Consider the following 26,768-nt stretch of genomic DNA (forward strand, 5'->3'; position numbering starts at 1 on the left):
GAAAAACAAGGAGGAAGGGGGAAACATACTATCATACTAGGCCAGATGACATTTCAGATAGAGTAAGTGCAAACAATGTAGAAAGGGGAGTGGGAGAACTATAGAGAAAGGACTGTGAGACAGTAGGTGTGGTATAGGAGAAGAAGAAGCAGCATGAAAACACATCCATATTTGAAGCAGGCTAAGAGCATGAAACACACCTAAATCTGAAACAAGGTAAACGCATGAAACACACCTAAATCTGAAACAGGCTAACAGCATGAAAACACACCCAAATTTGAAACAGGCTAAAAGCATTAAACACACCTAAATCTGAAACAGGCTAAAAGCATGAAAACACACCCAAGTTTGAAACAGGCTAAAAGCATGAAACACAACCCAAATCTGTATGGCAACCAGGATCTGAAGATAGCAGTGGGTTCAAACACGCAGTGCAATCAGAAGTGCAGGCATGGGGTACAAGCAAAGAGGAAACAAAGTCACAACAGGGTAAGTGTGTCCAGAGAAATGAACCATAGTCCAGATTGCTGAGCGAAATGAGATAACAGCATCTTGGCAGTTCATGTGCCAGCGGTGAAAAGGAATATCTCAGAATGGATTCATGTAGCGGACAGGAAGCAGACAGGGGCCTTCGTTGTGGCCCTTGATTGAAATAGGCCCGCTCCCGCCTCCTGGTCATCATTACCATGGTGCCTTGTGAATGAATGGTGAGGCCTATTCCTATTTATTTTGGATGATCGGGTTCTGTAGCCATTGGGTGTGAGAACATCTAGGATGTGGGTGGAGGAGAATGTCTTCTAGGTCTCAGTATTGAAGATATCATCCAAGTCATGTGCATGTGTGGTGATGAGGTTGCCAATGTCAACTGCATGGTTGATTGCTGAGTGGACATTGGCGAACATCAGTTTTTGTATAGTGGTGGATACTGGAGTTTTGATGGGATGTATGGTGACATGGGTGAGGTTCTGCGTTGCAGTGTCCATAATGATATGATATGATAAGTCATTTATAACGCAGCTCTACACAAGTGTTTCTAGGCACAACAAGACAAGGGAGGGAAGACAGAAGGAGGACAAAACAACAACCTTACTTGGCCATGTGCCATTCGGGATCGTGCAAATGTGATATGCAAAGTGCAGGGGGGAAGGAGAGGGGAAGTGCCAGAGAGAGGGACGGGGGTAGTGCAATCAGGGCAGCATAGCTCTGAGTAAGGGCAGCCAGCGCAATACGTCTCTGGGCAAGTGCAAGGAGGCAGGGAACTGTAGGGTTCCAGATACAGCCACTAGGTGTGGTAGGCCCAGAGGCAGTGAAGGGGCTACTGGTCATGGAGGAGGCTGGTGCCCAGTGAGATCCTGAGGGTAGCCAGGGAACCAGTCAGCGCAGCAGACAGGTAGGTCAGCAGGGGAGAGATAGAGCAAAAAGTCTTGGACTGCTTCCAGAACTTCAGGTGTTCCTGATGTTGCTGGTGAATGGTGTGGTTGGGGATGAGTGGTGATGGTAGGGATGGGATGTTAGGAGAGATGTGTGATACACACACTAAAGGGGGCTTACCTGATGCTGAGAGGGGCCAGGTTTCTGGTCCTGCATCCTCTCTGTTCAAACAGGTCCAAACAGGTATTGCCCTTTTTTTTGTTATGCCCTTAACACCCAGGCGAGAGACACCCTTGATCTAAGAGTTAAGAACAAAGAGGAAGAGGCAGGGCTAAGAAGGTGTGTGGTCTTAGGACCTAGATCCACTTGCACTGGCTCACCAACTGCAAAAGACAAGAGGACAAGAGGCTGGAGGGCTAGTTAAGTAGGGATAGGGGTGGCAAAACAAGAAGGCACCAATAGATTAGCAGTGATTGCTAGGTGTTTGGGGATAAGGTTTTGACAGATTCCCTACATCAAATCGTCTGGGGGGCCATGGGAGCAGGTGGGACATGCAAGGTATTTTGACAATGGCTGTGGAGTTCGACTGGGCTTGGGCCCCATAGCAACATTGAAGCCTAGAAGGTAGCCAGTGTTGTTCATGGTTGCAATGGAGGGTTTTTGAATCACATTCAGGTGGATATAACACAGGTGGCAACATTCCTTGCTTTAATTACTTTTCATTGGCCTGTTGGTTGGTTAACTTGTATATGTATGTTATTACATCTTTTTATCAGCCTGTTGAGTGGTGACTGTAGGGGCTCATCCATAGGTGTGTGGCCTCCACAAGGGGATCCAGATGGCTCGATCTTTGAAAGCTTGTTATGAGCACATGGTGGCGTTTTTGTTTCAAAGTCGGCTGCATAATGACACTTGGGGCCTCATTGCGACCCTGCCGCTGACGGAATGAAGGGGGCCGGTACGGGACCGGCCACCTTCATTCCATCAGGGCTGATTACGAGGTTCCCTTTGCGGGACCGTGATCAGACGTCTGGTAAAAACAGACGTCTTTTCCGGGTCCCGCGATAGGAAGAGGGAGGTAACAACGGGACACTTGTAATGTGCTCATTGTTACCTCCCTCCCCATTCCCATTAAGCCCTATGGGGGCTCAAATGGGAATGGGGAATGGTCCTTGCAAGGAGGACTTACCGGGTCCTCCTATGTCGGATTGGCCCGGTAAGTCCCCATTGCAGGAACCCGGTAATGGAGCCCGGTTTAGAGGCAGCCATGGTGCTTCTAGCACCATGGCTGCCTCCAAACTCGTAATGAGGCCCTTTGCCTTTGCTAAATCGTTGATGTTGATGCTTTTGGTTTTCTGTTTTCCAGGCCTTGGATCGCTTTGGTAGGTAACTTTCAGTAGCTGGTGTGAGTTTTCACATTTCTCGTAGGACAAAGAGGAACTCTGCTTTAAGTGACCTTACAGAGTTTGTTCCGTATCCAGCATCGTCTGTGTTCCTTCTAGGCCCTGCAGGCTACTCTGAGGAGCACTTGTGACATGTTGTATATTTCCGTCAGGCATCCCCGTTGGCCCATTCCTCTCCTCGTTTGTCCCGTTAGGTTCTTTGGGCCATTTCTTTACAAGATGTGTATGAGTGCGGTCTCCGTCTTTCATTTGTTTTTGTGGACTGGTCTGTAAGGCCATTAGCTATGGGGAGAGCCTTTAAAACTATGGGAATGTGTATTCACAGGTAGTGGGCTATCATGAAGTATTGCTTTCTTTTTCTTGGTGTATTCCTTAATACTCTCAGTGATGCAACGAAAAGGGAACGTCCTAATCCTTGCTGCTACAGTATGAATAGTAACTTATTCCCTTTCATAAATTACTAGGAGCAATCGCCATCAGACATCTTTTAACATCCACACTCAGGCTTTAGCATTGATCTTTTAAAGAGTGCATTTCTTTGCAAAATGAGAACAAAAAATATTTCAGAGTATAAACGAGTTCAGCTAAAATGTTAATGTTGTCGAAAATAATGTTGTCAAATTTAATCACATTACTTCTTAGTACAAAAACACATATTGTTTTAGGCAGATTTAAACAGCTATGTATCATAATATCAAAGCCACCTGTTTTAATATACCAAACTGCTTCTGCGCACAGCCCAAACAGATTGTGCATTAGGTATTGGAGGGACATGAAAACTGAAAAACGTGGTTTATGATCCTACAGTAAATTAAATCGCGTTTTGTAAAACTAAGGATTTTTTTGTTTTGTTTTATAGCTTTTGTGGACACAATTCTGCATGGTAATTTTGTGGTGCTTTTTAAAACTATGCCTTAGTCCCTTTACTAAGAAACTGCACGTTTTGGGTTTAGGTTTTAGTGAAGGAGATTCAGCGGGAGTTGAAGTGATGTCTTAAAATAAATATTGCACCACAAATGAGAACTTTGGATTGCTTTAGTTTAACTTGTGTTGTTTTTTAATGCAAATGTGTGTACAGCTTGGCCAATACCTGTATGTCTCTACTATGTGAATTGCCAATGCATCAATCCTTGCGTAGGAGTTATGGGACAAACTGAAGAATTAAAGCAATTGGCAGACAGGAGCGTAAATTGGTAGATGGGCATGTTTGACTACCATATCAAGACCTCTATTATTACTGTTGAACCATCTTTGAGGTTGGAACTGATACTCGCAAGAACCACTGCTTCCACACCTATATCAGCAACATTGTCAGCAGCAGTAAAATAAACATTAGAAACCTATTACAGAACATATGGAATGATCTCTGCACTAGAGAAAACATTGCCCTTGTGCAGGAATGCATTAAAACATCATTTTTTTGTTGCATTAGATCAACTTTTTGTCCTCGTGCTAATATATGCAAAATGGCAGTTGCACCGGTGCAACATTTCCATAATGATGCCCTACGAAAGAATCATATCAACAGGCATACTCTATGTTGTGATAGTATGACGATGCCAAACATTGGTAACCAGCTACTGCATGGTGGATAATACTATGTTATGTGCATCCCAAACCTTCCTGCTAACGAAAAAGAGCATGTATGGCATGTCTGGCAATGAGAGCAGCAACATCCACGCAATCCACAAAATTGCTTTCTGGCCCACCTAAAAGCATTGACATCACTCAGAACAGCTCTCAGGCCAGGCATCATAGAGAATATGTCCTTAAGCAGAGAGTATGGGAAAGAGTAGCAGTCATCAGAATTGCTGTCTTGTGTGGGCACAATCATCCACAATAAAATAAAAGTGAATATGCATGGGAGTGCAGGAAGTTGTGCCAGAAACTTCCATTGAACATGGTTTATATTTTCAGATGACTGATAGATTCTGCTGGCTTTCAATTGAAGTGGTGCTTTATTGGTAGGGGTGTAGTGGCCTCCAGATATATGCATACTAGCTTGTGTTGCATTTTGACTCTGCCTAGTGTGCATGCTGTGACCATATGTGCTGGGGGGGGGGGGGCTTTGACAGTAATTCAAAGGGGTACATCATTGGTGGAGGCTGTATAAGCTTGGCAAAGAAATAGAACAGATACTGCATGGGAAGTAGTACTGAAAGTCTCCCCTCAAAGAAAGCCATCATTGCATGAGCAGGGCACTGAATGATATGCTGCATTGGGAGTGGCATTGCAAGCGTCTTCAGACAGCATTCTCTTGCATACAGACTGACATGATTGGACAGGGGGCCTTATTACAATTCCAAAGGTAACCTAACCAGCTGGTGCTACTGACAGGTGCCGCTGGACTCGTAACATTGTTTCCAACACCTGAGATCCCAGTGCCACCAGGACATTACAACTCCTGGTGGCCCGGGATATTAGGCGGCGGAAAGGGTAAGTAGGACTCCATGGGAATGGGGACATGGAAGCAACGTAACCATTGCTGACTGTACTTCTGAGAATACTGTGTATTACAGTGTATTACTGCATATCGCAGGTGTCGTTACACTGGCCATATCAGACCTGTTGGGTAACACGGCCCCCGCCTGCAGAGTTGTAGAGTGGCGGTCCACAAAGTGTGCTGGTATGGTGCGACTGCCACCATTATTTCCAGACTGCCACACATGTAATTAGGCCCAGGGTCTGTGCAAGCTTGCTTCACAAGGCCAGGCATTGCTAGGCCAACCACAGGCTTATTTCGAACTCAAACCTGCCTCAAAGTAATCTGTGGAAGTGCTGTCTTTCCTCCAATACAAAAGAGTTACAGCATGGACATCAGTCACCATCCCTCAACACACAAGCAATCATTATTATTATTATTATTATTATTATTATTATTATTATTATTATTATTATTATTATTATCATTATCATTATCATTATCATTATTAATAATTATAATATGATAGTTTACTAAACAAAGCATTATTACCTTTAACATTAACATATCTTATGCAATAGTACTATTGTTATTATTGTCAATATTATAACTGGGTTTCATGCAGTTGTTCATGCTGGATTAGTCCTGCTTCTAAGACTTTCTTAGCTAATTGTTGTATATTTATTACCTATTTCAATGGTGCTCAATCTGTCACTCCAGCCTTGAATGAAAACTGTGACTGTAGGTAGCACAGTGGTCTGAGGTGAGTAATCAACTTGTGATTGAGAAAGCAAGTACAGATTAGGCAGTGCAGACTTACATTATTTAAAGTACATGCACAGCTTGGGCACACCACAATTCACACAGAGGACAGTCACAACACTTTCAGGAGCAGTGCAGTCTTCCCTCTAATGAATTAGGTAATGCGTGGTATGCACGCCTCCCTCACATGTGCTTGGACGGCGGGATAATTGCCAAAATACTAAACAGATACCGAAAGGACAGTGGCAATGCAAGTTAACCTTATACACAAAGGTCTGGACAAGTTCCCCTCAAATGTGCAAAGGTCATTGTGCATGGGAAACCTAAACACAAGCTTCTCTGACACATGAACCAGGTACAGCATGGACAAGGACAGTGCCATCTCCACCAACATGAGGCACAACAGGTGCAGTGTGGCTGATGCTTTGTTGAAGTATCTATTCACTTCACTGAGATTTATACCTCTGGGCTTCCCATTCCCAGTCATACTAAAAGCTACAGCTCCCTTTGCATGCCAGGCATGCAACCTTACGTGTTGTTGTAGCATTGCACACAGCAGTTGTCCTTGTCTGCCAGCTTCAGTCAAAGCCCGAGGCATAGCCAGTCTTTTACAACAAGTGGGGCCTAAACCTAATGTAGTTGGGCCCACTTGAAGAGAGTTTTTTCTTGGCAGAATACACTCTCGATTTTTTAATTCTCCTTTTTTACACAACTAGTACCTACTCTGTTGTTGCCCTTTCACTTGTGGCGAGACACCATCGGAGAGGGTACGTGTGGGGAGTTGGTCACTCTTTGCACACTATTGGTTGGGATTTATTCACACCAACTGTGTTTCTGATTGTTCATGAATGCCTTACATCTTCAAGTACATATCACACCTATTTTGATCTTTCAGATGGGCTCTTGATTTAGTCCCCAACTACCATCTATGCCAATTTCCTGCCCTGAAGAAGGCTTTGTGAGTGGTGTCATTCTCATCACATGGGCAGTCGAAACACGAGTTGACATGAATAAATAATGTGAAAACAAATTGAACTTTACACATACATTTACTGCATAAGAATTACAACTGTAACTTAGGTGGATACATAAGTGTTAATTCACTTTCCCGCCACATCTTACAGAGCATTGGAGCAGAGTGTTTATTAAGGCCGCGCCTGCTGGATTGGTACACCAGCGCAGTGAGGGTTATTCTAGCTGCAAAACCTAGCAATTGTATTTTCATGTACTCAGTATGTTTTCCTGTCAGGAGTATGTGTCTTGTATAATTGTTGGTATGAGTGTTGTTGCATGAATTTGCTTTTCTTGGTAAGGTGATTCAGCACCTCGCCAGATGTTGGTAGAAGAATTTACATTTATGATTTTGTATCATTTTGCTAAATTGTATTTCTGTCTAAAACAATTTTCTAATAAAATCATATTCTGAGTATGTGATTTCAATGCATTGCATATACTTAATTTTCGTTTTTTGGATCTATTGAAACATTACAGGGGTTTCTTTGTCTTGTTTTTCTCAGCTGAATATGTGGCAGCGAACAAGCATAGCGAGGGAGCCTGAACCAACCAATGGGGCTTGGAAGGCTCTCCCACAAGAATTGTTTTGAAAATGATAAGTTAATACAGAGTATAATCAGTTGTGTAAGGCATGGATACATCCATTAGCATCCAAATCCCCAACAGCACACATGAGCCTTTTCATGATCCATTTGTCCACTATAAGCTAGTAAACAAAAACACATGTTTATGTTGATTGTACCTGCAAAGGTCCATGCTGGCTGCAACAATATATGGCAGTATTACCACATTAAAAGATACTCATGAATGTGTTGTCTTTAATTACAGAAATTACAGTACTGGTACCATTGGAAAACATGTTCATGCTGACTCTGCTAATAAATGCCACTATCTTCACATACCTTTGTTGGCTTTGCCCATAATTCCAGTATAGATATCATACCACAGTAAGAAAACATGTTCTTGTTGAATCCACAAACCCCTCCACCCCCATGTAAGAACACTCATTGTTCTTGCTCTATCCGTAACACTATTAAAAATGCAATGCAAGCATAAGGAAACATGTCCTTGATAGTTGCATGGACCCCCCCACCCCCCACAATATAAGAACAAACATGGTGACTTTGCCCTTAACATCAGAAAAAAAATATTATGCTACTGTAAGTTGACGTCTACTTGCTGGCTACATCAATGACCCAGAACACTTATCATGATGACTTTGACATTGACACCAGTGCAAAATGCAATGCCAGAGCAAGCAAACATTTCATGCGGGCTTCACAAATACCTTTCCCCTACGTAAGAACACACACATCGTGTTGGCTTTGCCCTCAATGCAAGTAAAAAATGCCATGCCACAGTAAGAAAACATCCAGACTTCCTGCCACATTGTAAAATAAACCTCCATCGCAAACTCTCCTCGAGAAAATAATGCTCTCCAAGTTTCCTTTGTCCAAAAATGCTAGAATAACACGCCATGTTTTCACTGTAAGAACACATCAATGCTCCAATTCCCTCGGGCCCCAGCCATGAGCACAGTTGTGCATTGAAATATACCTACTATTATTATTTGTATCAGTTTGCTGATGCTGATCTAAGGAGAGAAGACAAAAGATTTAGAGAGCAGTAGAGCACTAAGACACCCCTGCCAACTGCAGCCTTCCAGTTGCAACGGTTGCCCTTCAAGACTTATTCAGCAGCCATTTGCATTAAAGCCTTTCACATTCATATGCTGCATACTCCAGCATTGTGCCAGCAGCCCGAGATCACTCACTGCAGCACTATCCATCCAACTCTGACCATTGTGCTTTACGCAGTTACTGACTGAATACTTACAGAGACACCCCAGCCCAACGAAAACCATGTCAGTTGCCTGTAGAGTCTTTATGCCAACCTAAGGGTGCTTAATAAATTATGAGGGAACAGACTAGTTAAGGAGGGGACAGGAAAGGGTATGAGGTAGCAAAGAGTGAATCTGGGCATATCTGTACAAGGAAGAAGGGTACAAGGTTTGTGAGTGACTGGGAGCAGGGCTTTGAGGTACTGAGAGAGGAGCTTGCAGTGAGCAGGGAGTGCCTGGTGTACAGGCTTGTAGGAGAGAGACGGTAGAGTGCATGAGGTAATTGGAGAGATGCCATGGGGGAGGTGTGTTGGGGAGTAAAAATAGAGTCTGCAAACCAAATGCAGGGTGGGAAGATAAAGAAAACAGCAAAAAAAATGAAGAGTAAAAGTAAAATTCAAGCACCTTTGAGATTTCATATGATGGAGTTGATGACTGTGGTAACTGTGTGGGAGCTAAAAGGGGAGGAAGGTCCAGATGGACTGTTGCATCATCACAGAAGCTGTGGTAAGGGGTCTGATTGGTGCCCAAGCAGCCCTAAGGGAAGGACAGAGGTGGGTGACACAAAAAACATAAAGATGCCCCCCACAATAACAAGAAAGGGGAATGGGAATAAGTGATGTCAGCATACAATGGACAAAAAGTGCATCGCTGTGAAGTCTTCCCACAATCTCATGTCCAGTCCATTCTAATAGCCGTACTTCTTATTACTGAACGATCATTGACTTCTCAAATGTTCAACCAAAGTATGCAACACACACCTTATCATCTTTAAGCCAACATAACACAATTACTTTGCCCACTGAGGTCCTGCATGAGACACCTGACTGCTAAAAATAAGAAATCCAGTCGGACAATGAGTGATGCAAAATGCCTCTCTCACCCCCTAAAAGGCTGTCACTCTCTATGCAAGTAATGCAGCCTTACACAGGTATTTAATGTAGGCAGTTTGACGTTTTACTCAATCAGCCCTTTACATACGTATTATCCCCTATCAATTACTCGCTTTGCAACCTCCTCCTCTAAGTCTTGCAACCTCTAAATTTCAACGGTCATGGTCATTCCCTCCATATTTACCCTGCACAAAGTCACTAATTCATGAACAATCCTTACACTGCAGGGTTTTAGAAATTCTAGCTTCCTTAAACAGATGAAAATGGATTATTCCTTTCAAGATCATTCATGCCCACATTCCTAACCTCACACACACACATACTCATAGCCATTCACCCACCAGTCACTCACCCATACAGCTTCTCTCTAAATAATTCATACAAGGCTACCAAAGTCTATGAGGTAGTCTCACATGAGGGTTTAAATAACGAGAGCAGACCACAAAAAAATTAAAGAATATACCAATGCAGTGTTAGAAATAAAGTCTGGGAAAATGTCCTTGGAGACTGCTCAAATAAAGAATGACACACCACATAAACAAAGGGAAGTGGCCATGCAAGGGAAAGCAGCACCAGCTCATTCAACTGTGTTTCAATCAACAGACCCCAGCGATAGAAGCTTGTACATTAGCACTATACAAGGTATACACGATACAAGGTATCTTGGTTTTTCCGCAAAGGTGGGATTGCCCTATGATATGCTAGGGACTAATATCACCCAGAGTCAAATGTATAGTTGGCCATACCAGGCATTAGGGGTCCAGAGTTGGTTTTACCCTGTCAGAATCCTGTATGGCAATCAAGCAAGGCCAGGGAATGTAGATAGATTAATTGAAAATGGAAATCAACAATGGGAAAAGTATCAGTCAAATGAGAGACAGATTGTAACCTATCGCCCTCATATTCAGGCCTCACCACAGGCTGGCCATGGAAAGAGGATGGTCACCCCACTCTCTCCGCCCCTTGTGTCCTGGGAATTATTGGGAAGCATAAACAGAAATCAGTCTCCTGAAAAGAGCCAAAAGATGCCTGATCAATTTGAATTCAACCAGTATCGGCCTAGAATACAGAGGGATGAGTTTAGGGATATAGTCAGATTCCAGTGTAGAGGCAAAAGTGAAAATGTTGGCTTTGAAGATCGGAACACTGTGTGCAGTGCAGAAACATCAGCTGATTAAGAGTGCAAATTGTCACTGACAATGCATAGAACAACAACAAATGACTACTCAGCCAGGCTTCCCACAATGAAAGTGCAAATTGAAATGATCCACCATTAAATTAACAGACTGAATTGCACAGTGATTTAAAAACAAGAAAACAGTCAAATATTATGACAAAGGGATTAAAACACACACAATAGCTGAGTGCGGTTTAATTTATAGTTGAGCAAAATCATTAATGTGTGTAAAGATCAAAAAGAAAAAAGAGAAATACACAGGAAGAACCCAAAGTGCAACATGTCAGAACACAATTGAAAAAGAGCATGAAACATGAAATGAATAAATAGTAGGTAAAAATAGAAAAACAAATGAAAGGGTCTCATTGCCTGACAATTCTAACAGTGATCTTATGCACACAAAACATGAAAGTGTTGCAAAGGACAGATGTGAATGAGTCTCTTAAGGAGTATTTCAAGCTACGGATTTTCCATGAGGCAGAGCAGACAGGTAAGGTACTAGAAACAGGTAAGCTTCCAACATAAGATGCTGATGTTCTGCCATACGATGCCAATGAAGTTACAAAACAATTGTGCTCTAGAGAATGGGTAAGTGAAGGAGATCCACATGATGGGGAAAAAGCTTAAGAGAATGGGGTGAGAACTCAGGAGGTACCAATCAGTGGCAAAGCTCCATATTAATTTCCAGGACAGGAAAATAAGCTGACAAATTGAAAAAAAATGGGTAAAAAGGTGGTAAAATGTCATTTCATATGCCCCTTTGCTAAACAAAAAGCCAGGCAGGCTTAAAGAAAATAAGTCCTCAGCTTAGCAACAATTCACACTTTCTTTGTATACTTAAATAATGTGAAGACGTGTATATTGACCCTATTACCATTGAAGAGAAATGCAATGTTTTTGCAATGGTGGAAACAGGTGCGCAGGCAACCGTGATGTCAAGGAAAATATTGGACAGCAGAAATGAAGGGAGAAACCGACAAGATATGCTGAAATTGAGACAGATTGAACGCCCAATGCATAATTCCAATGGTGAAGAAATACCAGTCAAAAGTGCCACTGAAGTTGACATCAAGGTATGGAAGCATAGACTGAGATGAGAAGTGGTGGTCAAACCCATTTAAGAAGCCCCATTCCTTCAATGAACTAATTGCCTTAAGAGACTGTCATCCCTCATTGATGGGGTAAATGGAGTGCTGTGGTCTTTGGCCAAAAAGCCCTTGGAACGTACAAAAGTGGTGAGCCATAGTAGCAATGCAAAAGAATGCCATACCATTGCTAGATCAGAGAGAGCGGTTGAAGTGTATCTTCAGAAAGGCTGTGCACCTAATGTCACTGTCATTCCCTTGTGCCAGGGTGAAATACAAGGAGAAAAAGAAGATAAGTCATTTAGGACGCACTTGGATCCCTAAAAAAACGGGCAAACACAGAAAGATGAAAACACATTGCGGTTTTATCTAAGTGATCAGAGTCAGAGCAGGAAAAGTATATTTCATGAATTGCAGAAATACATGTGAAAGGAGGTCAGGTCTGGATACCTGTGCATGTGAATGGGCATCTGGAAATTATCGAGGCAGCTTTGGCCCTAGAGCAAGAAAGGAGTTTCATTAATGAGAATGTGTTCAAACAAATGTTTGACAGAGAAGAGGTACCAAGTTTTAAAATAAAAAAAAAAAACAACACATTCTTTGTTTAGATGGCCCTGATTTGAGACAAAGAATTGTGGGAAGATGCATGTTGAAAATCACAATATGGTCCAAAAACATTGATCACAATGTATGGATTGTAAGTGGAACTAAAGCTAAATTCTCTTTGGGAAATGACATCATGCACAGAATGTATATGGTTTTAGATTTCCTGAATCAAAAGGTTTGGTTTACAGTGGGTGGAGCAGTACCTGAATTTGAGCACAGAAGGCAAGCTTACCATTGAGCACAAATAATGCCATATGTGATTGAGCTACAAGTAAAGAAGGATGTTACTATTCCTGCTTTCACAAGGCAATTTGCGATAGCATTAAAGTACGGAAAGGGACAACAGATGAAAGAGCCTGATGCATTTGTATGTCTTGAAACACTTGTGTATAAGTGCTTTATAAATACCATATCTTATCATGTCTCAATGAATCCATGAGACAGCAGGGGCTAATGGAAGTTGGGGATGGTCCCATTTGGATACTAGTGAATAACCAAGAATCCCAGGGCATTTATCTGGAAGTAGGGACACCATTAGGGAAGCCAATACAAAAATCACACTATATTGCAGATATAAACCGTCCACTCAATGGAATATTCCTGAAAGTTATTTCACCTCAATGGTTGAACTGCATGAGTCTTTAGATTCTAAACCAAATCTGATTTTTAGAATTCAGTGAATATAACCTTATGAAGCGAAGGATTTGATTTGTTGTCATGAGGACTATTGCATCCAATTTCTAGTGGATGAACATGAGGAGGAAAAACAGCGAATTGAAGTTGAAGATGAAATGTCAAGATACCCGAGAGTGGTGTCTCTCAAAAGCAATACAGCCATGCAGTTTGAAGAAAGTACTGAAGTTCCTCCTTTAGAGGATTTTCCAGAATTCTCTAAAATGGTAGAGGAGCACATTCAAGCTACAGATGCTCGCACCAATGAAGAGAAGAGAAGAAAGATCAGTTGAGGAACATATTCAAGGAATTCAAAGAGGTATTTGCTAAAGATACCTATGACTGTGGGCGCACTGATTTGCATGTTGCTACACTGCCAGAAAAATATGGTAGGGAGCCTGTATTTGTGTGACAATATAGGCTACCTTTGGCCTGTTCAGACTCTTTGAAAGAAATAATAAAACATGTAGAATCCAGAGGAATCATTAAACCCATCCACAGTACTTCAAAAACGTCTGTATTAGGTGTGCTGAAGCCCAATGGTCAATGGTATTTGTGTGAAGACTTGAGAGAACCAAATAAGAGGGTACCTGTGTCAAGGTGACTGCTTCCATTTATTGATCAAGGCCTTGCACAGATCCAAGGCTCAAATGTGTTTACCACATTGGATCTTACATCAGGGTATTGGTGTGTGCCCCTAGCCGAAGATATGCAAAATCTATTTGCCTTTTCATTGAATCGATTACATTATGTGTGGAATCGTACTCCCTTTGGGTATATCGATGGTGGGTGTGAGTTTCTGAACAAAGCACTAGCAGATGCAGCTGAGAGTGTAACTGTGATCTATGTAGATGGTGTCCTGATCATAAATGAAGGCATAGAAAGCCACTGGAATGAAATTAGACATGTGCTCAGCCAGTTGCAAAAGGATGGGGCAAGAGTGACATTTCATAAAGTGCAGTGGTGTAAAAGAAGGATACATTTCAAGGGACCTGCAGAAGAAAAAGGTTAAAGCTATCCAAAGGTTAAAATATCCCATAAATCTGATGAGCTTGAAGAGTTAGTTAGGGATGACACATTACAACAGGAAATGTATTGACGATTGTGCCCGAAATTACACAACCATTGACTAAACTACTGAAAAAGCAAGTGCACTGGAAATGGGGAAAGAAACAATGCGAGTCAGTAGTCACATAAAAAAAACTGTCTAAAAACTGTTTAGCTTATCTGAAGAAGAATCAAGAATTATTTAAAGAAATAGTGTTCAGAGAGTAGTGTATGTCAGCAGTCGTACATCAAAAACCGGATTCAAATAACAAAAGCATTGCATATGCCATTGCGCAAAGCATTTTCACATGTAGAAACCAAATTTATTGAATGTGAAAAGGCACATTTTTGTCTTTATTTATTTGCTTTACAAAAGAAAAATATGCAGAAACAAATACTGCACATATTTTAGATAAAAACCAACCGATTATTTACAAATTTGTTAAAATTGCTGCATCATTTAAAAAAAACATAAAGGAAAAAAGTTACAACATAATTCATCTTCTGAAAACATATTATTCTGTACCTCTAATGATAGACCCTCCACCCAGTTTGTCCAAACCACAGATAATATTTAGGTATTATACCACTCTATCTTTAATGCTACAGCTGAACCAAAAAGCATTTCCCACAACAGGAAATCAATGTTAACTCTATCTAAATTCAAAATGAATCTTTGAAAATTCAAAATGTGTTTGGGCCTAAGAGCCTCACAATACAATAGGAGGTGCTTCAAAGTTTCCTTCTCAGACCTGAAAGCACAAAATCTGCATATAGCGGCAGTATTACTGAAACCACTTCTAATTTCCATAATCTCTCCTGTTAACAAGACATTGAACCTAAACCTAGTATACCTCATATGCCCGTTATGTTCCGTTTGATCGAGAAACTCAATGAGGTAAGAATTGGGGGTTCCATAGTACTTATATGGAGATAGGAACTGATGGAAGAGTTTGGAGTTCCCCACAATCATCATAATATCTGCCCAATCAGCATATGATATACATTTCTTAACTCGAGAAGGATCATTTAAGAGAGAATCAACCGTTAAACCTAATATGGTCAATTTAGATAGGCAGAAAGACTCCAATTTTAATAACACCACAGATTTAGTGCTTCCTTCCCTCAGATTCCTTCCTGCAACAAGGGTTTGATTGCAACTTAGAAGCAACCTTCTATACAGTGCAAGCAGTCGCCAGGCTACAATTGTTATTAATGACTGGAGCCCTAATTCATACCTAATTGCAGAAATTGGTACAAACTTTGGTAGAAAATAAAGGATGCTTTTCCAGATCTTTGACTTAATTTTTTCCAATTCTATATCATACCATTCGGGAAAAAGTTCTAATCCATACACAAGTTTTGGAATCACTTTTAAATTGTAAAACCGCACCACTGGTACTATTGAAAATGTCCCATATTTTGTATCAATTTTACGCATCATAGATATTTGCCCATGAACCTTCTCGGTTATATAATGAGAATCATTTTGTTTCAAATTTCTACCAAAAATGGGAAACCCAAATTATTCCAATGTATTTTGCATAGCTAATTTTTCGTTATTAATAAACCATGCATTCCTTATAGGAGACTTTTGTTGACTTAATCACATATTACAGTCTTTTTTGACTTTTTGTTTTGACAGTTCACATTACGATATTCAAAAAAGATTACTATAAGGTGCTGAAGTCCTTGTGGAGTTGAATTAAAAAGTAAAAAATCATCTGCATAGGCGCACCATTCTAATCTGAAGTTGTCTACCTGAGGAGGGGCAAAAGAAGCTTTCTCCAGTCATTGACCCGCATCTGACACATAATGATTAAATAATATGGGGCTAATATGCAACCCTGTCTCAGCCTGTTGAATATAGGTATCAGAGTGGATAATTGTCCTAAAAAATGTAAACAGACTTGAATATAAGAGTCCTCATGGAGTGCAATTAGAATAGACCCAATTGTTCGAGGTATTCCCATTAAATTCAACTTAGACCAAAGTTTTGACCTATCTACAAGGTTAAAGTCCATGGACAAGTCCATGGGTGCTAGATAAACTGGAGTAGCCCCATCCTTTTAGGCCATCTCTTAAAGAAGGGAAATCAACAAACCACCAGCTTCCGTCCCCACACCTCTTCGGAAACCATATTGTAAGGGAGACAAGATTGAGCCTGCTTGAGACCACTCTTCAATTTTCTTCAATACTAGGCCAATGAAGATTGTCAAATCTGTGTCTAGGACAGCAATAGGATGGTATTTCTGTGGGTCAGTTCTGTCCCCTTGTTTATAGATGGGAATAACGTAGAAATAGTGCCAGAATCATGGAATTAATTTGGTCCTAATGATATCATCAAAGAAAATGATAGTGCTTTAGCCTACTAAAGTGGATTGCCCTTGCAAAGGAAGTTAGAAAGACAATTTGGGCCTGCTTCCCTAGAGGAACTGGACTTTCGGATTTGAGCTAATATCTCCTATACTGGAAAACTCAAAATCCAAAGAAATTTTATAGCCAGTCCTCATTACTGTTTGGTCTTGGATAAATATCCCAAAATGACCCTCCCAAGTTCCCGGCGAGATATAAGTTGTCTGAGGCTGAAATTGTGGCCTTTCCATGTTATTCACAAGCAGCCATAACTGTCAAGCTTTATAATCATTAAGCCAATTCTTGAAGTATTCATAAACCCTACGCACTCCCAATCTTTTCTCATCCGAGGACAGATTAGATCTCCTCAGACTCCTCACTTCCCGATTCTGGGATTTTTTTTTCTGTCTAACCAGGACATCATATTTCTGTTCATGCTTCATGATTTTTATAGGTATCACGGTCTTAATGGTTTCTTTGATCAGTTTTCCCATGACAGATAAAACATTATTGTGGGTAAAGAGATCTCTCATAATATGAATTTCCGCTCTTGTGTAGTATTCAAAAACCTTGCGTTATATTTGGTCACATTATTTTGGTGCCATTTTATTCTAGATTTTGCTTGATTTATAGTTAGATTTTGTAAGTACTCCGATGTACAAGCAATGTCAGTGTTGAGAAACCAATCTAATTTTAACATACTATGGTCACTGAAAGTATTTAAAATGTCAAAATATTGTGACCGCTCCAATAAAAACTGGGACATAAATAACGTCTATGGAAGAGGACTGAGTACCATTTGTCCATGTTAAACAATCATCTGATTCCTCCAACAATCTGAATGCAGAATGAAGACCCCATTGATCAAAGAAGTTTTTCCATAAAGTACCTTGGAGTGTTTTTCGAAAACTGCCAGTGGGTCTGCCCAAAATGATTTTCTTTGAACACTCAATACTCACGGCTAAATAACCCAGGTCTCTAACCCTGGAAGAGGATTGTGGAATCGCTGAGTTTAAGTCGCCTACTATAACAATCTCTAAGCCCATGCAAGTAATTGCTTCTGTAGTAACTACTTCATTAATCAAATCTATGGTGGATTGTATGTTCTGGTGAGGAGGCCAATATATGTTTATGATCAGGAAAGTTAAAACCTCTCTACCACATGGTATCTCCACCATAGCTGCAAGAGCATCATAAGAGATGTGTATGGTTTTAATTTGCTTCATCCCTATACCCTCTTTAATCACAATTAGGATCCCCCCAGTGGGTTGCCCCATATTCGACTGCTTGGACAATTCGCTACATACTTCATAGCCATAGAATGCAAAGTTATTCACCATCCAGGTTTCTTGGAGGCTAATAAGATGAACATTCTTAAGAAGATCCAATAATACATCTGAGCTCGTGAGGGAACTATACCCCCTTGAATTCCATGAAAGCGGGGAAACTACTTTATTATTGTTAAATAAAGCCTGTTTCCTAAAGTAAGCCTGTTCCTGAGCAATTGCTTCAAAAACCAAGCGTGAGATGAAAACTAGCCTTGCATAGTTATACCTCTCCGGATGTATGTATTCAACTAATTTTATGTCAGCACTTGACAGGATTTGTAAATGGGGAATTTCATTCAACAAATCTAGTATTCTTGTCCTATTAAGAGATTCAGGATCTCCATAATCAAACCAAAAGTATAAAATAATGCTGGGATTATGCAGATTTCTTTCTCATAGCCTAACAGACGTTTCCTCAGCCTGCTCCTTACACCCATGGGATGAGGGGGTTGTATTTTTTTTATTTCACCACAGGTTTAAGAAAGGAATCTAAAGGGCCCTTCTTTTGTACATCTTGTATAATGATTTTGTTTTAATCATTTGAAGCTCTCAGACTTTGGGGCCCATTTTTCTTTTCCCCTTTTTACCCTTTTGTTTCATATCGTCCTCAATGGTATTTGAAGGCAGGGCTCCTGTTTTTATTTTTTTATTACAGCCCATGTCCTCTACCATTGAATCATCAATGGTCTGAATAGATTTGTTCAATGGAATAACATCCCTAACAAAATGTCTCCAGGTATTTCTCAACTATTTGTTTGTTAACTTCTTTAACATATCTTTAGCATGCTTGCCTTTGCGTTTTTACACTTAACGGTGGGAAGAGAGAAATCAGAGCTTGTTCCATGCACATGCGACAAAAACATACTGATATCTCCAGTTTTCCCTACCCAACTCTCTGAATCGTGCACAGTAGCTGGCTCTGCTTTCTCCCCCTTTGAGTCAACAATTTTTTTCCCTGAACTATTATTCACAGGAGTCAATACAGAAGGGCTCCACAGGGATACAGCACAGGCATTATACAGAGCGGATATGATTAATTTAAGTAAAGCAATATGTTTTTGTAGCTTGCATAGAACTGCCTAGTTAGAATGTAAAGGATCCCCCTCTGACCCCAACAAATTCCTTTTCCCTCCTGCTGCCCTAAGGGCGACAAATCCTCCCATTTTTCTTTTTCTGTTAATGGATATTGGGTTAAAGCAAGGAGGGAGATTTCACACGGTTGGAACAGAAGTAGAGTATCCAAAAGAGGATCCTCTGCTTTCTTATCCTGATCCCGAAACTCTGTCTGACCCCCCATTAAGACCCTACCCTCCCCTCCCAAGCCTGCCCAGGGAATACCCAACTCTGTCAGGGGGGAGACCTGTTACCATCATTCAAAATAAGAGTTGCGGAATCTGTCGGGGATTGAGGAGAGTGGGTAGGAGAAGGGCCAGAGCCATCTTCATAGTGTATTTTTACAGGAGTGAAGACAAGGAGTGCGGATATAATATCATTGTACATCCGCACCCCCTTCGACACTTCCCGTTGAGTTTGAGGACCAGCCCTCATTATGAACACAATAAGTGAAAAGGAATCCTACTGTTGTTATTTGTCAGCCTTTAGAACTGAAAATGTACCAGCACGTAGCTCTCAATTCACCTGTTCGCCCGAGAGCCCAGCATACAGGCACTTGCAAGGGCACTTCCGGGGGCGTGCGTGCAGCTGCACGGACCCGTGGCTAATGTAGGGGAGGTCTTTCCCGGGATACGTGACTTCCTGGTAATACCTAGGAAACAGGGGACAATAAAGCAATAACATGAGTAATTACGTGATTGTAAAGTCCCAATGAATGCAAAGTCCAATGTTAGGTCTAGGAGTCCCTTGAGGTAATGCACCATAGTTGTAAACATTTGGAAAATGAGTGGCATGCAACAAACAGCAACCAGTCCTTCCTGTCCCTCCTGGTGAACAGGATCTTGCAAGGGCACTTCTGGGGGTGAAAAGGCATTGTTGACCACTGTGGCGACATTGCAACATTTCTGCCTCATAATTCAGGGGGAGTTGGTAATTGCTGAAACTAATCATCAGCCTCTGCAACACATGCAGAGTAAAAGGATCAGATCAGGGAACTTACCTCAGTCAACAATCACATGATGGACATTGGCATTGCAGGGATTCCCAGTGGACGTGAGATATGGAAAGAATAAAAATAACCCAGTTGCTCAAGGACCGGCAGACTTGCATGACTGTGCAGGTGTAGTTTCCATAGAAGATGCAGAGTTAGAAACAAATTGGACTGAATTTGAACAATCCTCGCACAAGGCCTTTGATGAAGAAGTGTGCAGGAAACTCCCAACTGTGTATGTGGATGAATGTGCATATCACATGTGGGTGTGATTCTGAAAAATAATTGGTGACAGGAGTAGGGAATGTGTGGGTCAAATTTGGTGGCATCCCAACATCCCAAGAGTAAGCGTGAGGCAAAGTTTCCAAAAGCAGTCACTTTACAGAATTGGCTGCCATTTATAAGGCAATATCCACAGCAGTAGAAAATAAATGTAACAAAATAGTTTTATTTACCAATTTTGATTAAGCCCCAATCGGTTTTGTGGAATACGTACCGTGGTGGAAATTAAGAGGATTGGTAACATGTAACAAGAACCACTCAAACAAAGAAAACTGATTCAGGTCTTCAATAATCTGGTTTCAGAAAATGACCTGATCATTCAGTAGAGAAAGATACAAGGCCATTTGAAAATACCAGGGGAAGACAGAGAGGGGAATGAAAAAGCAGATCAGTTGGCTAAAATTGGGGCAGTGATGGGAAGTTATTTCCTATTGAGCATATGCTCAGTGAAATCCAGTTGGATGTGGTAACACGTTCCAAATCCCAGGGAACAGGTGATCAGCCTGTGGTGCAATAGAATTTTGATGCGTCTGACCAGGATCTGATCAAGGCGCAAAAAGGAGACCCCATTTTAGGTCTTCCCTACAATCATGTGTCAGATGAAGAGCAGAATCCTTTAACAGAGGAGGACTGCAAAGGGAGAGAAGAACTGAGTTCAATTGAAAGATGGACGTTTAATTCATACATTTGTGTCAGTTCAAATCCAATGTGTGGTTCCCTTTTCATTTAGGGGTTTGATGCTCCATCATGCCCTTGATTCTATAACAGCAGGACACATGGGTTCACAGAAAACATTGGAAATATTAAAGGGAAATGCCTGTGGGCCACATCTCTCCCAAGATATGGAGTTATATACTTGGTATGTCTAGTGTGTGCATAGTTATTGCCCTCCTCTCCAACACATAAAGCGCTGCAGAGAGAGAGGACTCTGAATTTCCACATTTTTATATAGGGCTCCACATTTCAACAAAGGTAAAAGATTGATCTCAGTAGTGAGCAAGAGTGTCAGACTCATGTGTGAGACTCAGGCTGAATATAGTAGATTTCAGTATTGTGAATGGGAGAAATGCATGCCAGGTAGAAATGTATGTGTATTTGATACTGCACAATACGGAGCTTACTCCATAGGACAGTCATGGACTGAATTGTTGTAGACCATAAGACTAACATGTACTAATTTACCTTATCCCTCTTAGTTATACTTATACCCTAGAAATATTCAGAGCAAATCAGTCTCTTCACAGTTGATTTAAAATGCAATCACATGACCGTGGAAGAAATGGTTTTGCAGGCGATATGAAAACTGGTTCCATTGTTCACATTATAGGACAGAAAAGAATAGGGCACGGAAATGTAGCTATTTGCATCTGTTGCTACCATTCTAAGCAGTTAGGATGAACACAGTCAGAACTTTCAACGGGTTGGCTGAGTTTCAAGGGGTGGTGGTTCTGATTGACAGGTTACGTCACAGAGAAAGGCTGGAACGTTTACATTTCACATAGGTGCAACTTATACACATGGGCAGGCTTAGGGAGAGTGCTTAAAAAGGCTTGCAGGAAGAGGCTCGCTCTCTTCGGCTGGTACAGGCATCTCAGTAAAGTCTGTCCGTCTCAGGCACTCTTAATTTCTGGCTGAGCCTGAGGGTGTGTGACAAGTGCTGACAGGGAGGCTGAGGAAAATATTTTGTGGGTTGCTTCTAAGCTCAGAGGAGAATAAAGACAGAGGAAGGGAACATCCCATGTGGGTTTTATCCTGATAGACAGTGAACCTGAGCAGTCTGTGGTGCACATAATTAAGCTTCATTCTTGGTGAGTGTCTGGATAATTCAGGTGTGTGTAGTTTTAAAATCACAAGTGCAGATGTATATCTTGCATGGGTTCTACATATCAGATATCAGAATGTCTGTTCACTCCCTATCATACTAAAGTGAAGTGTATTTCCCAATATGGAATTAGTTGCCAAAAAAATAATAATTACAAAGAATAGAAGTTACTGCTTTCAGAGCTAAGTGTCTGAAGGTCGTTGCGTAATGTACTCTGCCAAGTTAGAGGTGGAAGAGAGGGCTACATAATTCTCTGAACTTCTAGAGGGATTATCACATGGGGTGAGAGTGAGTAAAAGTGTGCTAAATATTGCTGCTGGAATAATGAACACATTGTATTATTCTAACAGAGTGTGAAGTTAGCATGGGCAAGTGAACACAGCCACAAATCTTTTTAATGCATTACATGTGCTGTTTTATTTTATATATGAAACTCAATTACTTAAAAATTGCTTGCAAAAGAAGCCAGTCAGCTCTGGTGTTTATTTATGCGCCCTGTGTTCTTGTGTTATCATGCAGAGGTGAAATAAGTGGTAATTGCATTTTACCGCAGGCAATATTTCACTGTATCACATGTGCTAAAATGCAAAGCAAAGATAGTTACTGTAAATTGTGTTCTTCTAAGAGGCTCTGAATGAAGGTTCATATTTGGTTTATAGGGTAAATGTATTCTGAGATACTGCCAAAGGGGCATAACATTGTATTGTACATGAAATACTGCAAGGATATAACATCAGCATTTAGAGTGTACTAAGTCCAGTCTTTGCTTAGTGTTAATGACCCAGGCATAAGAACAATTAGGTGGTACTCTGAAGTTAGGCTCACCACTGTACCACAAAATACCAAAGATACCACCAACCAAAAATACCACCAACCAAATATGCCACCAAAATACCTCTAACAGCGCAATTAATGAAAAGAGGTCTGACCCTACCCTGGTGAGATTTGCACGTAGATTGTAATGGCCCACTCCAAAGGTCATCACTGGGAAACATGTACTTGTTAACAGCTACCTGTTTAATATTGAAATGGTTAGAGTGCATATGAGCACCTGACTGTAGTGCACAAACAGCAGCCAACTTGGCAGTGAATCATATCTTCTCTAGGTTTGGTTTGCCTCTCAGACCGTGGAAGTCATGTTACTAGTGCAGTGATGACCAAGATGTGGCAGACTCTTGGATTGAAATGGTACCTGCGTAATTCCTATTGGCCATCTTCTTCTGGTGTGGAACGATGCATTAAATCAATAATTGACATTTTGAAGAAATGTATGACTGAAGCAGGGTCCTGTTGGGATTTTGTGACTTCTTTTTGTCCTAATGGCCATTAGGTCAACACCATCAAGGTCCAAAAGCCTCAGTCTAAATGAAATTATGACAAGTATGAAAATTGTTCAGCCTCAACATTGGTTGTACAGGATCAATGAAAAAGTCTTGGTAAATTCATCCACAATTCAAGAATTTGTGGAAGTTTTGAAAAAGCATTTGCAACACACATTTGCATTTGCCCAGTGAAATCTGGGCAGGGCAGCTGAGAGTGCCAAATCACACAGTGATAGGAAGACATCTATGAGGGAGTATGAAGTAGGTGACCAGGTGTTTAAGTTTTATTTTGCAAAGGACAAAAATACAAATGCTACATTTTCCAGCATCATGGTGTGGCCCGTACAAAATTGTGTACAATGTTTTACCCATTTTCTACAGGATTATGATGAAGGAAGGAGATCTGGCTGTGGAACAATGTGTCCACATCAATCAAATGAAGCCATTCCACATGAAACATGAGATCAGGAGGCTGGAACAGATTGGAGAAACCAGTAGGGAATGAGAGGTGTAACGGTTCCATAAAGATCAAGGTGAATAGATCAGTGAATGGCAGTGAGGTAAGCCGCTCACACCAGGGATGAAAATAATTAATCGGAGTAGCTCAGTAGGTGTGTGGGGCGTGGTTGTTAGTGAGATTTCTCACCCAAGTGCTAAATTCCCTCTGCTTTAGAGCCTTCTAGCTCTTTTTCTATATTTTAGGACTTTGAACTTTTCATTTTCAGTGTGTTTTACTTTTATGTTCTTTGGATATGGAGTTTTGAAATAACTCCATAGGGATCATCTTTTTCTGTGTGTCGCACAACACCCTCAGTGCAGTGGCACAGGGGTGTCGTTCATACTCCCCAAGGTTTAAATACCTTCTCTGGGATTTACTACTGTCTCCCAGAGAATGTAAAGTTAAATTGACTTTACTATTCTTTTTAAATGTACAGACTCAGCACACACTGGGCCTCATTCCGAGTATGGCGGTAAGGGATGGCGGCCACCGGTAACGAGACCGGTGGCGGTGATCCCTTACCACCATATTCTGAGTTCCCTTTGCACCCTCGCCCTTAACGCCTGCTTTGAGCAGGTGTTAAAGTCGAGGGCGCAAAGGGGCCTCCAAGCCAATAACGGTGACCGTAATGAATGGTCACCGTTATTTGCATCTTCCCCATTCCCATTGAGCCCTATGGGGGCTCATTTGGGAATGGGGAAGAGCCTTGGTGAATGGGGAATTACCGCCCCGCCAACCTTGGAATGGGGCGGTAATTCCGCCATCCACCAAGGCGCTGCCGGTCCGGGTACGGCGTCAACCAAGGCGTTAATAGCGCCATTGGTTTGCGCCGTACTCGGAATGAGGCCCACTATCTTACTATAGAGTGCTGGAGGGGTTGCCTAGCTTCCCCTGAGTCTAAACACTCATGTAAACAGTCAAATGTTACCCTATCCCACTTGAAATGGCTGGTGGCAGTGGTTTTAAACAAACTACCATGATTTTTCCCCGAACACCGGTAGCTAAAAATCGTGTCAGCCAAGTTTTTCAATATGGTGCCCCAGACTATCTGTAAAAACAGACTCTGGTCATCTTTTTGCGCTATTTCTTTTTGGAAAGGTCCTTCTTGTGTTTGTCTCTGTGCACCAAACCAGGTTTGGTCCCTTTTTTCATTGGCCTTTGGCGGGCTTCAGTGCTGAAACCCTCCTCTGGCGCCTGAGTGTCTGGGTGAACAGGATGTGAGGAGGTGCCCAAAACTCCCTGTGCTTAGTCTCCTTGGAGACCTGAATGCACTCTGGCGTGATTGGCTGTCTGGCTGTCTGGCAAGGATAGCCACCCTGCTGTGTGAGTGACAGCCAGGCTGGAATGAATGGGGGAAAACTGGTCTCTGGGACTTGGAAAGCAGAGTCGACCACTGGAACGAAAGAACCGAAGACGAGCTGAAGGAAGATGACTGCTGCAACTCCTGGATGACTGGTGAAGCTCTGCTGCAGGTCTGAATTGCTTGAAACTCCATCGACAGAGAAGCCCTTCAAGGTTAACTTCTTCCCTTTAGTTTTGGTGGGTACAACCAAGTCGTGCCTGGACACCGTCCCCCTACTGGTCGAATTCTCTGCTGAGTGCTGTGGAAAACTGGATAGCCAGTGGGAAGGATACCAGTTTGTGGTCTTTAAGGCACTCACACCTTAAACCAATGTTTTGCCAAGCTTGTGGCTTCTTCCCTGGGCAGTGCAGGAACCTCCTGACATCCTCCTTCTTGTCCCCATGAGTGAAGCACAGGAACAGCGAGATCTGCTCGAACTGCCAGGAACAACTGCCTCAGCTACAGCTTTCTTCATCATTAAGGTACTGTGCAAATGCGGTCCGGAAATCTTTCCCGACTTTGAAGGCTCATCCTTCCCTAAGTCATCATCCATAATCTAACTTTTTGTCTGACCAAATTCTTCCAAGATCCGTGGCAAAGAATTAACCGTTTACTACCAGAACTGTGCTATCCTATACAGAGACTCTGAACCATTGACTTTGGCCCAGGCCTATGATCTGAATTGCTGGTTGTAGTTCACAGAAAATCTTTGCCCTGCCTATGCAAGTATTTTTGCTGTTGATTCTTATAACCTGCCTTTTTACTCATTTTTAAAGTATCTGAAGGGCCATTTTTCTCCCACTTCAGGGGAGCTGAACTTGTTCAGTAAGTTATTGGTTGTGTATTTGTAGTATATTAGTAGATGATATTGAGCTACTCTTGCTAGTGTAATGTTTACCAAATGATTGTGTAAATACATGTATATTCTTTTAACAAGAAACCTTGAGTAAGGGTTTTTGAATCACTGTATTTGTTGGTCCTTTGTGTAACTTGTTCTACTGCTCACTTTACTCTTGAGATAAGTCTGGCTGCTCAGCCATCGCTACCACTTTACTGTGTAGTACAGGCTTTTACCAAAGGTGAAATTGTACTTGCAGTTGTGGTCTTAATTGTGTGTAGTGTTCCCAAAGGGCACTGCATATGACTCTGCCTAACAGTGGTGCGTATGAAAGTGTAAATAAAAGTTGTACATATATTTAAAGGACAATGTAGGAAATATACAGGTTTATAATGTAGGATATATACTGGTTTATTTTCATTAGAAATGTTTATGATGGCAGTATTTCTTTCCAGGTAAAAAAAAGAAAGGGTTGTAATTGGAAATGTGTATCATACTTTGATTATCTTTCCAGGTAATTAAAAGTGGAGTTTTCTAAAAAAAAATGTGCTTTATACTTAACCTGTTTATTTCTCTTATGGTTT

The sequence above is a fragment of the Ambystoma mexicanum genome, chromosome 7q (genome assembly GCF_040938575.1).
Source record: "Ambystoma mexicanum isolate Mex_15411 chromosome 7q, UKY_AmexF1_1, whole genome shotgun sequence".
Taxonomy (NCBI): Eukaryota; Metazoa; Chordata; class Amphibia; order Caudata; family Ambystomatidae; genus Ambystoma; species Ambystoma mexicanum.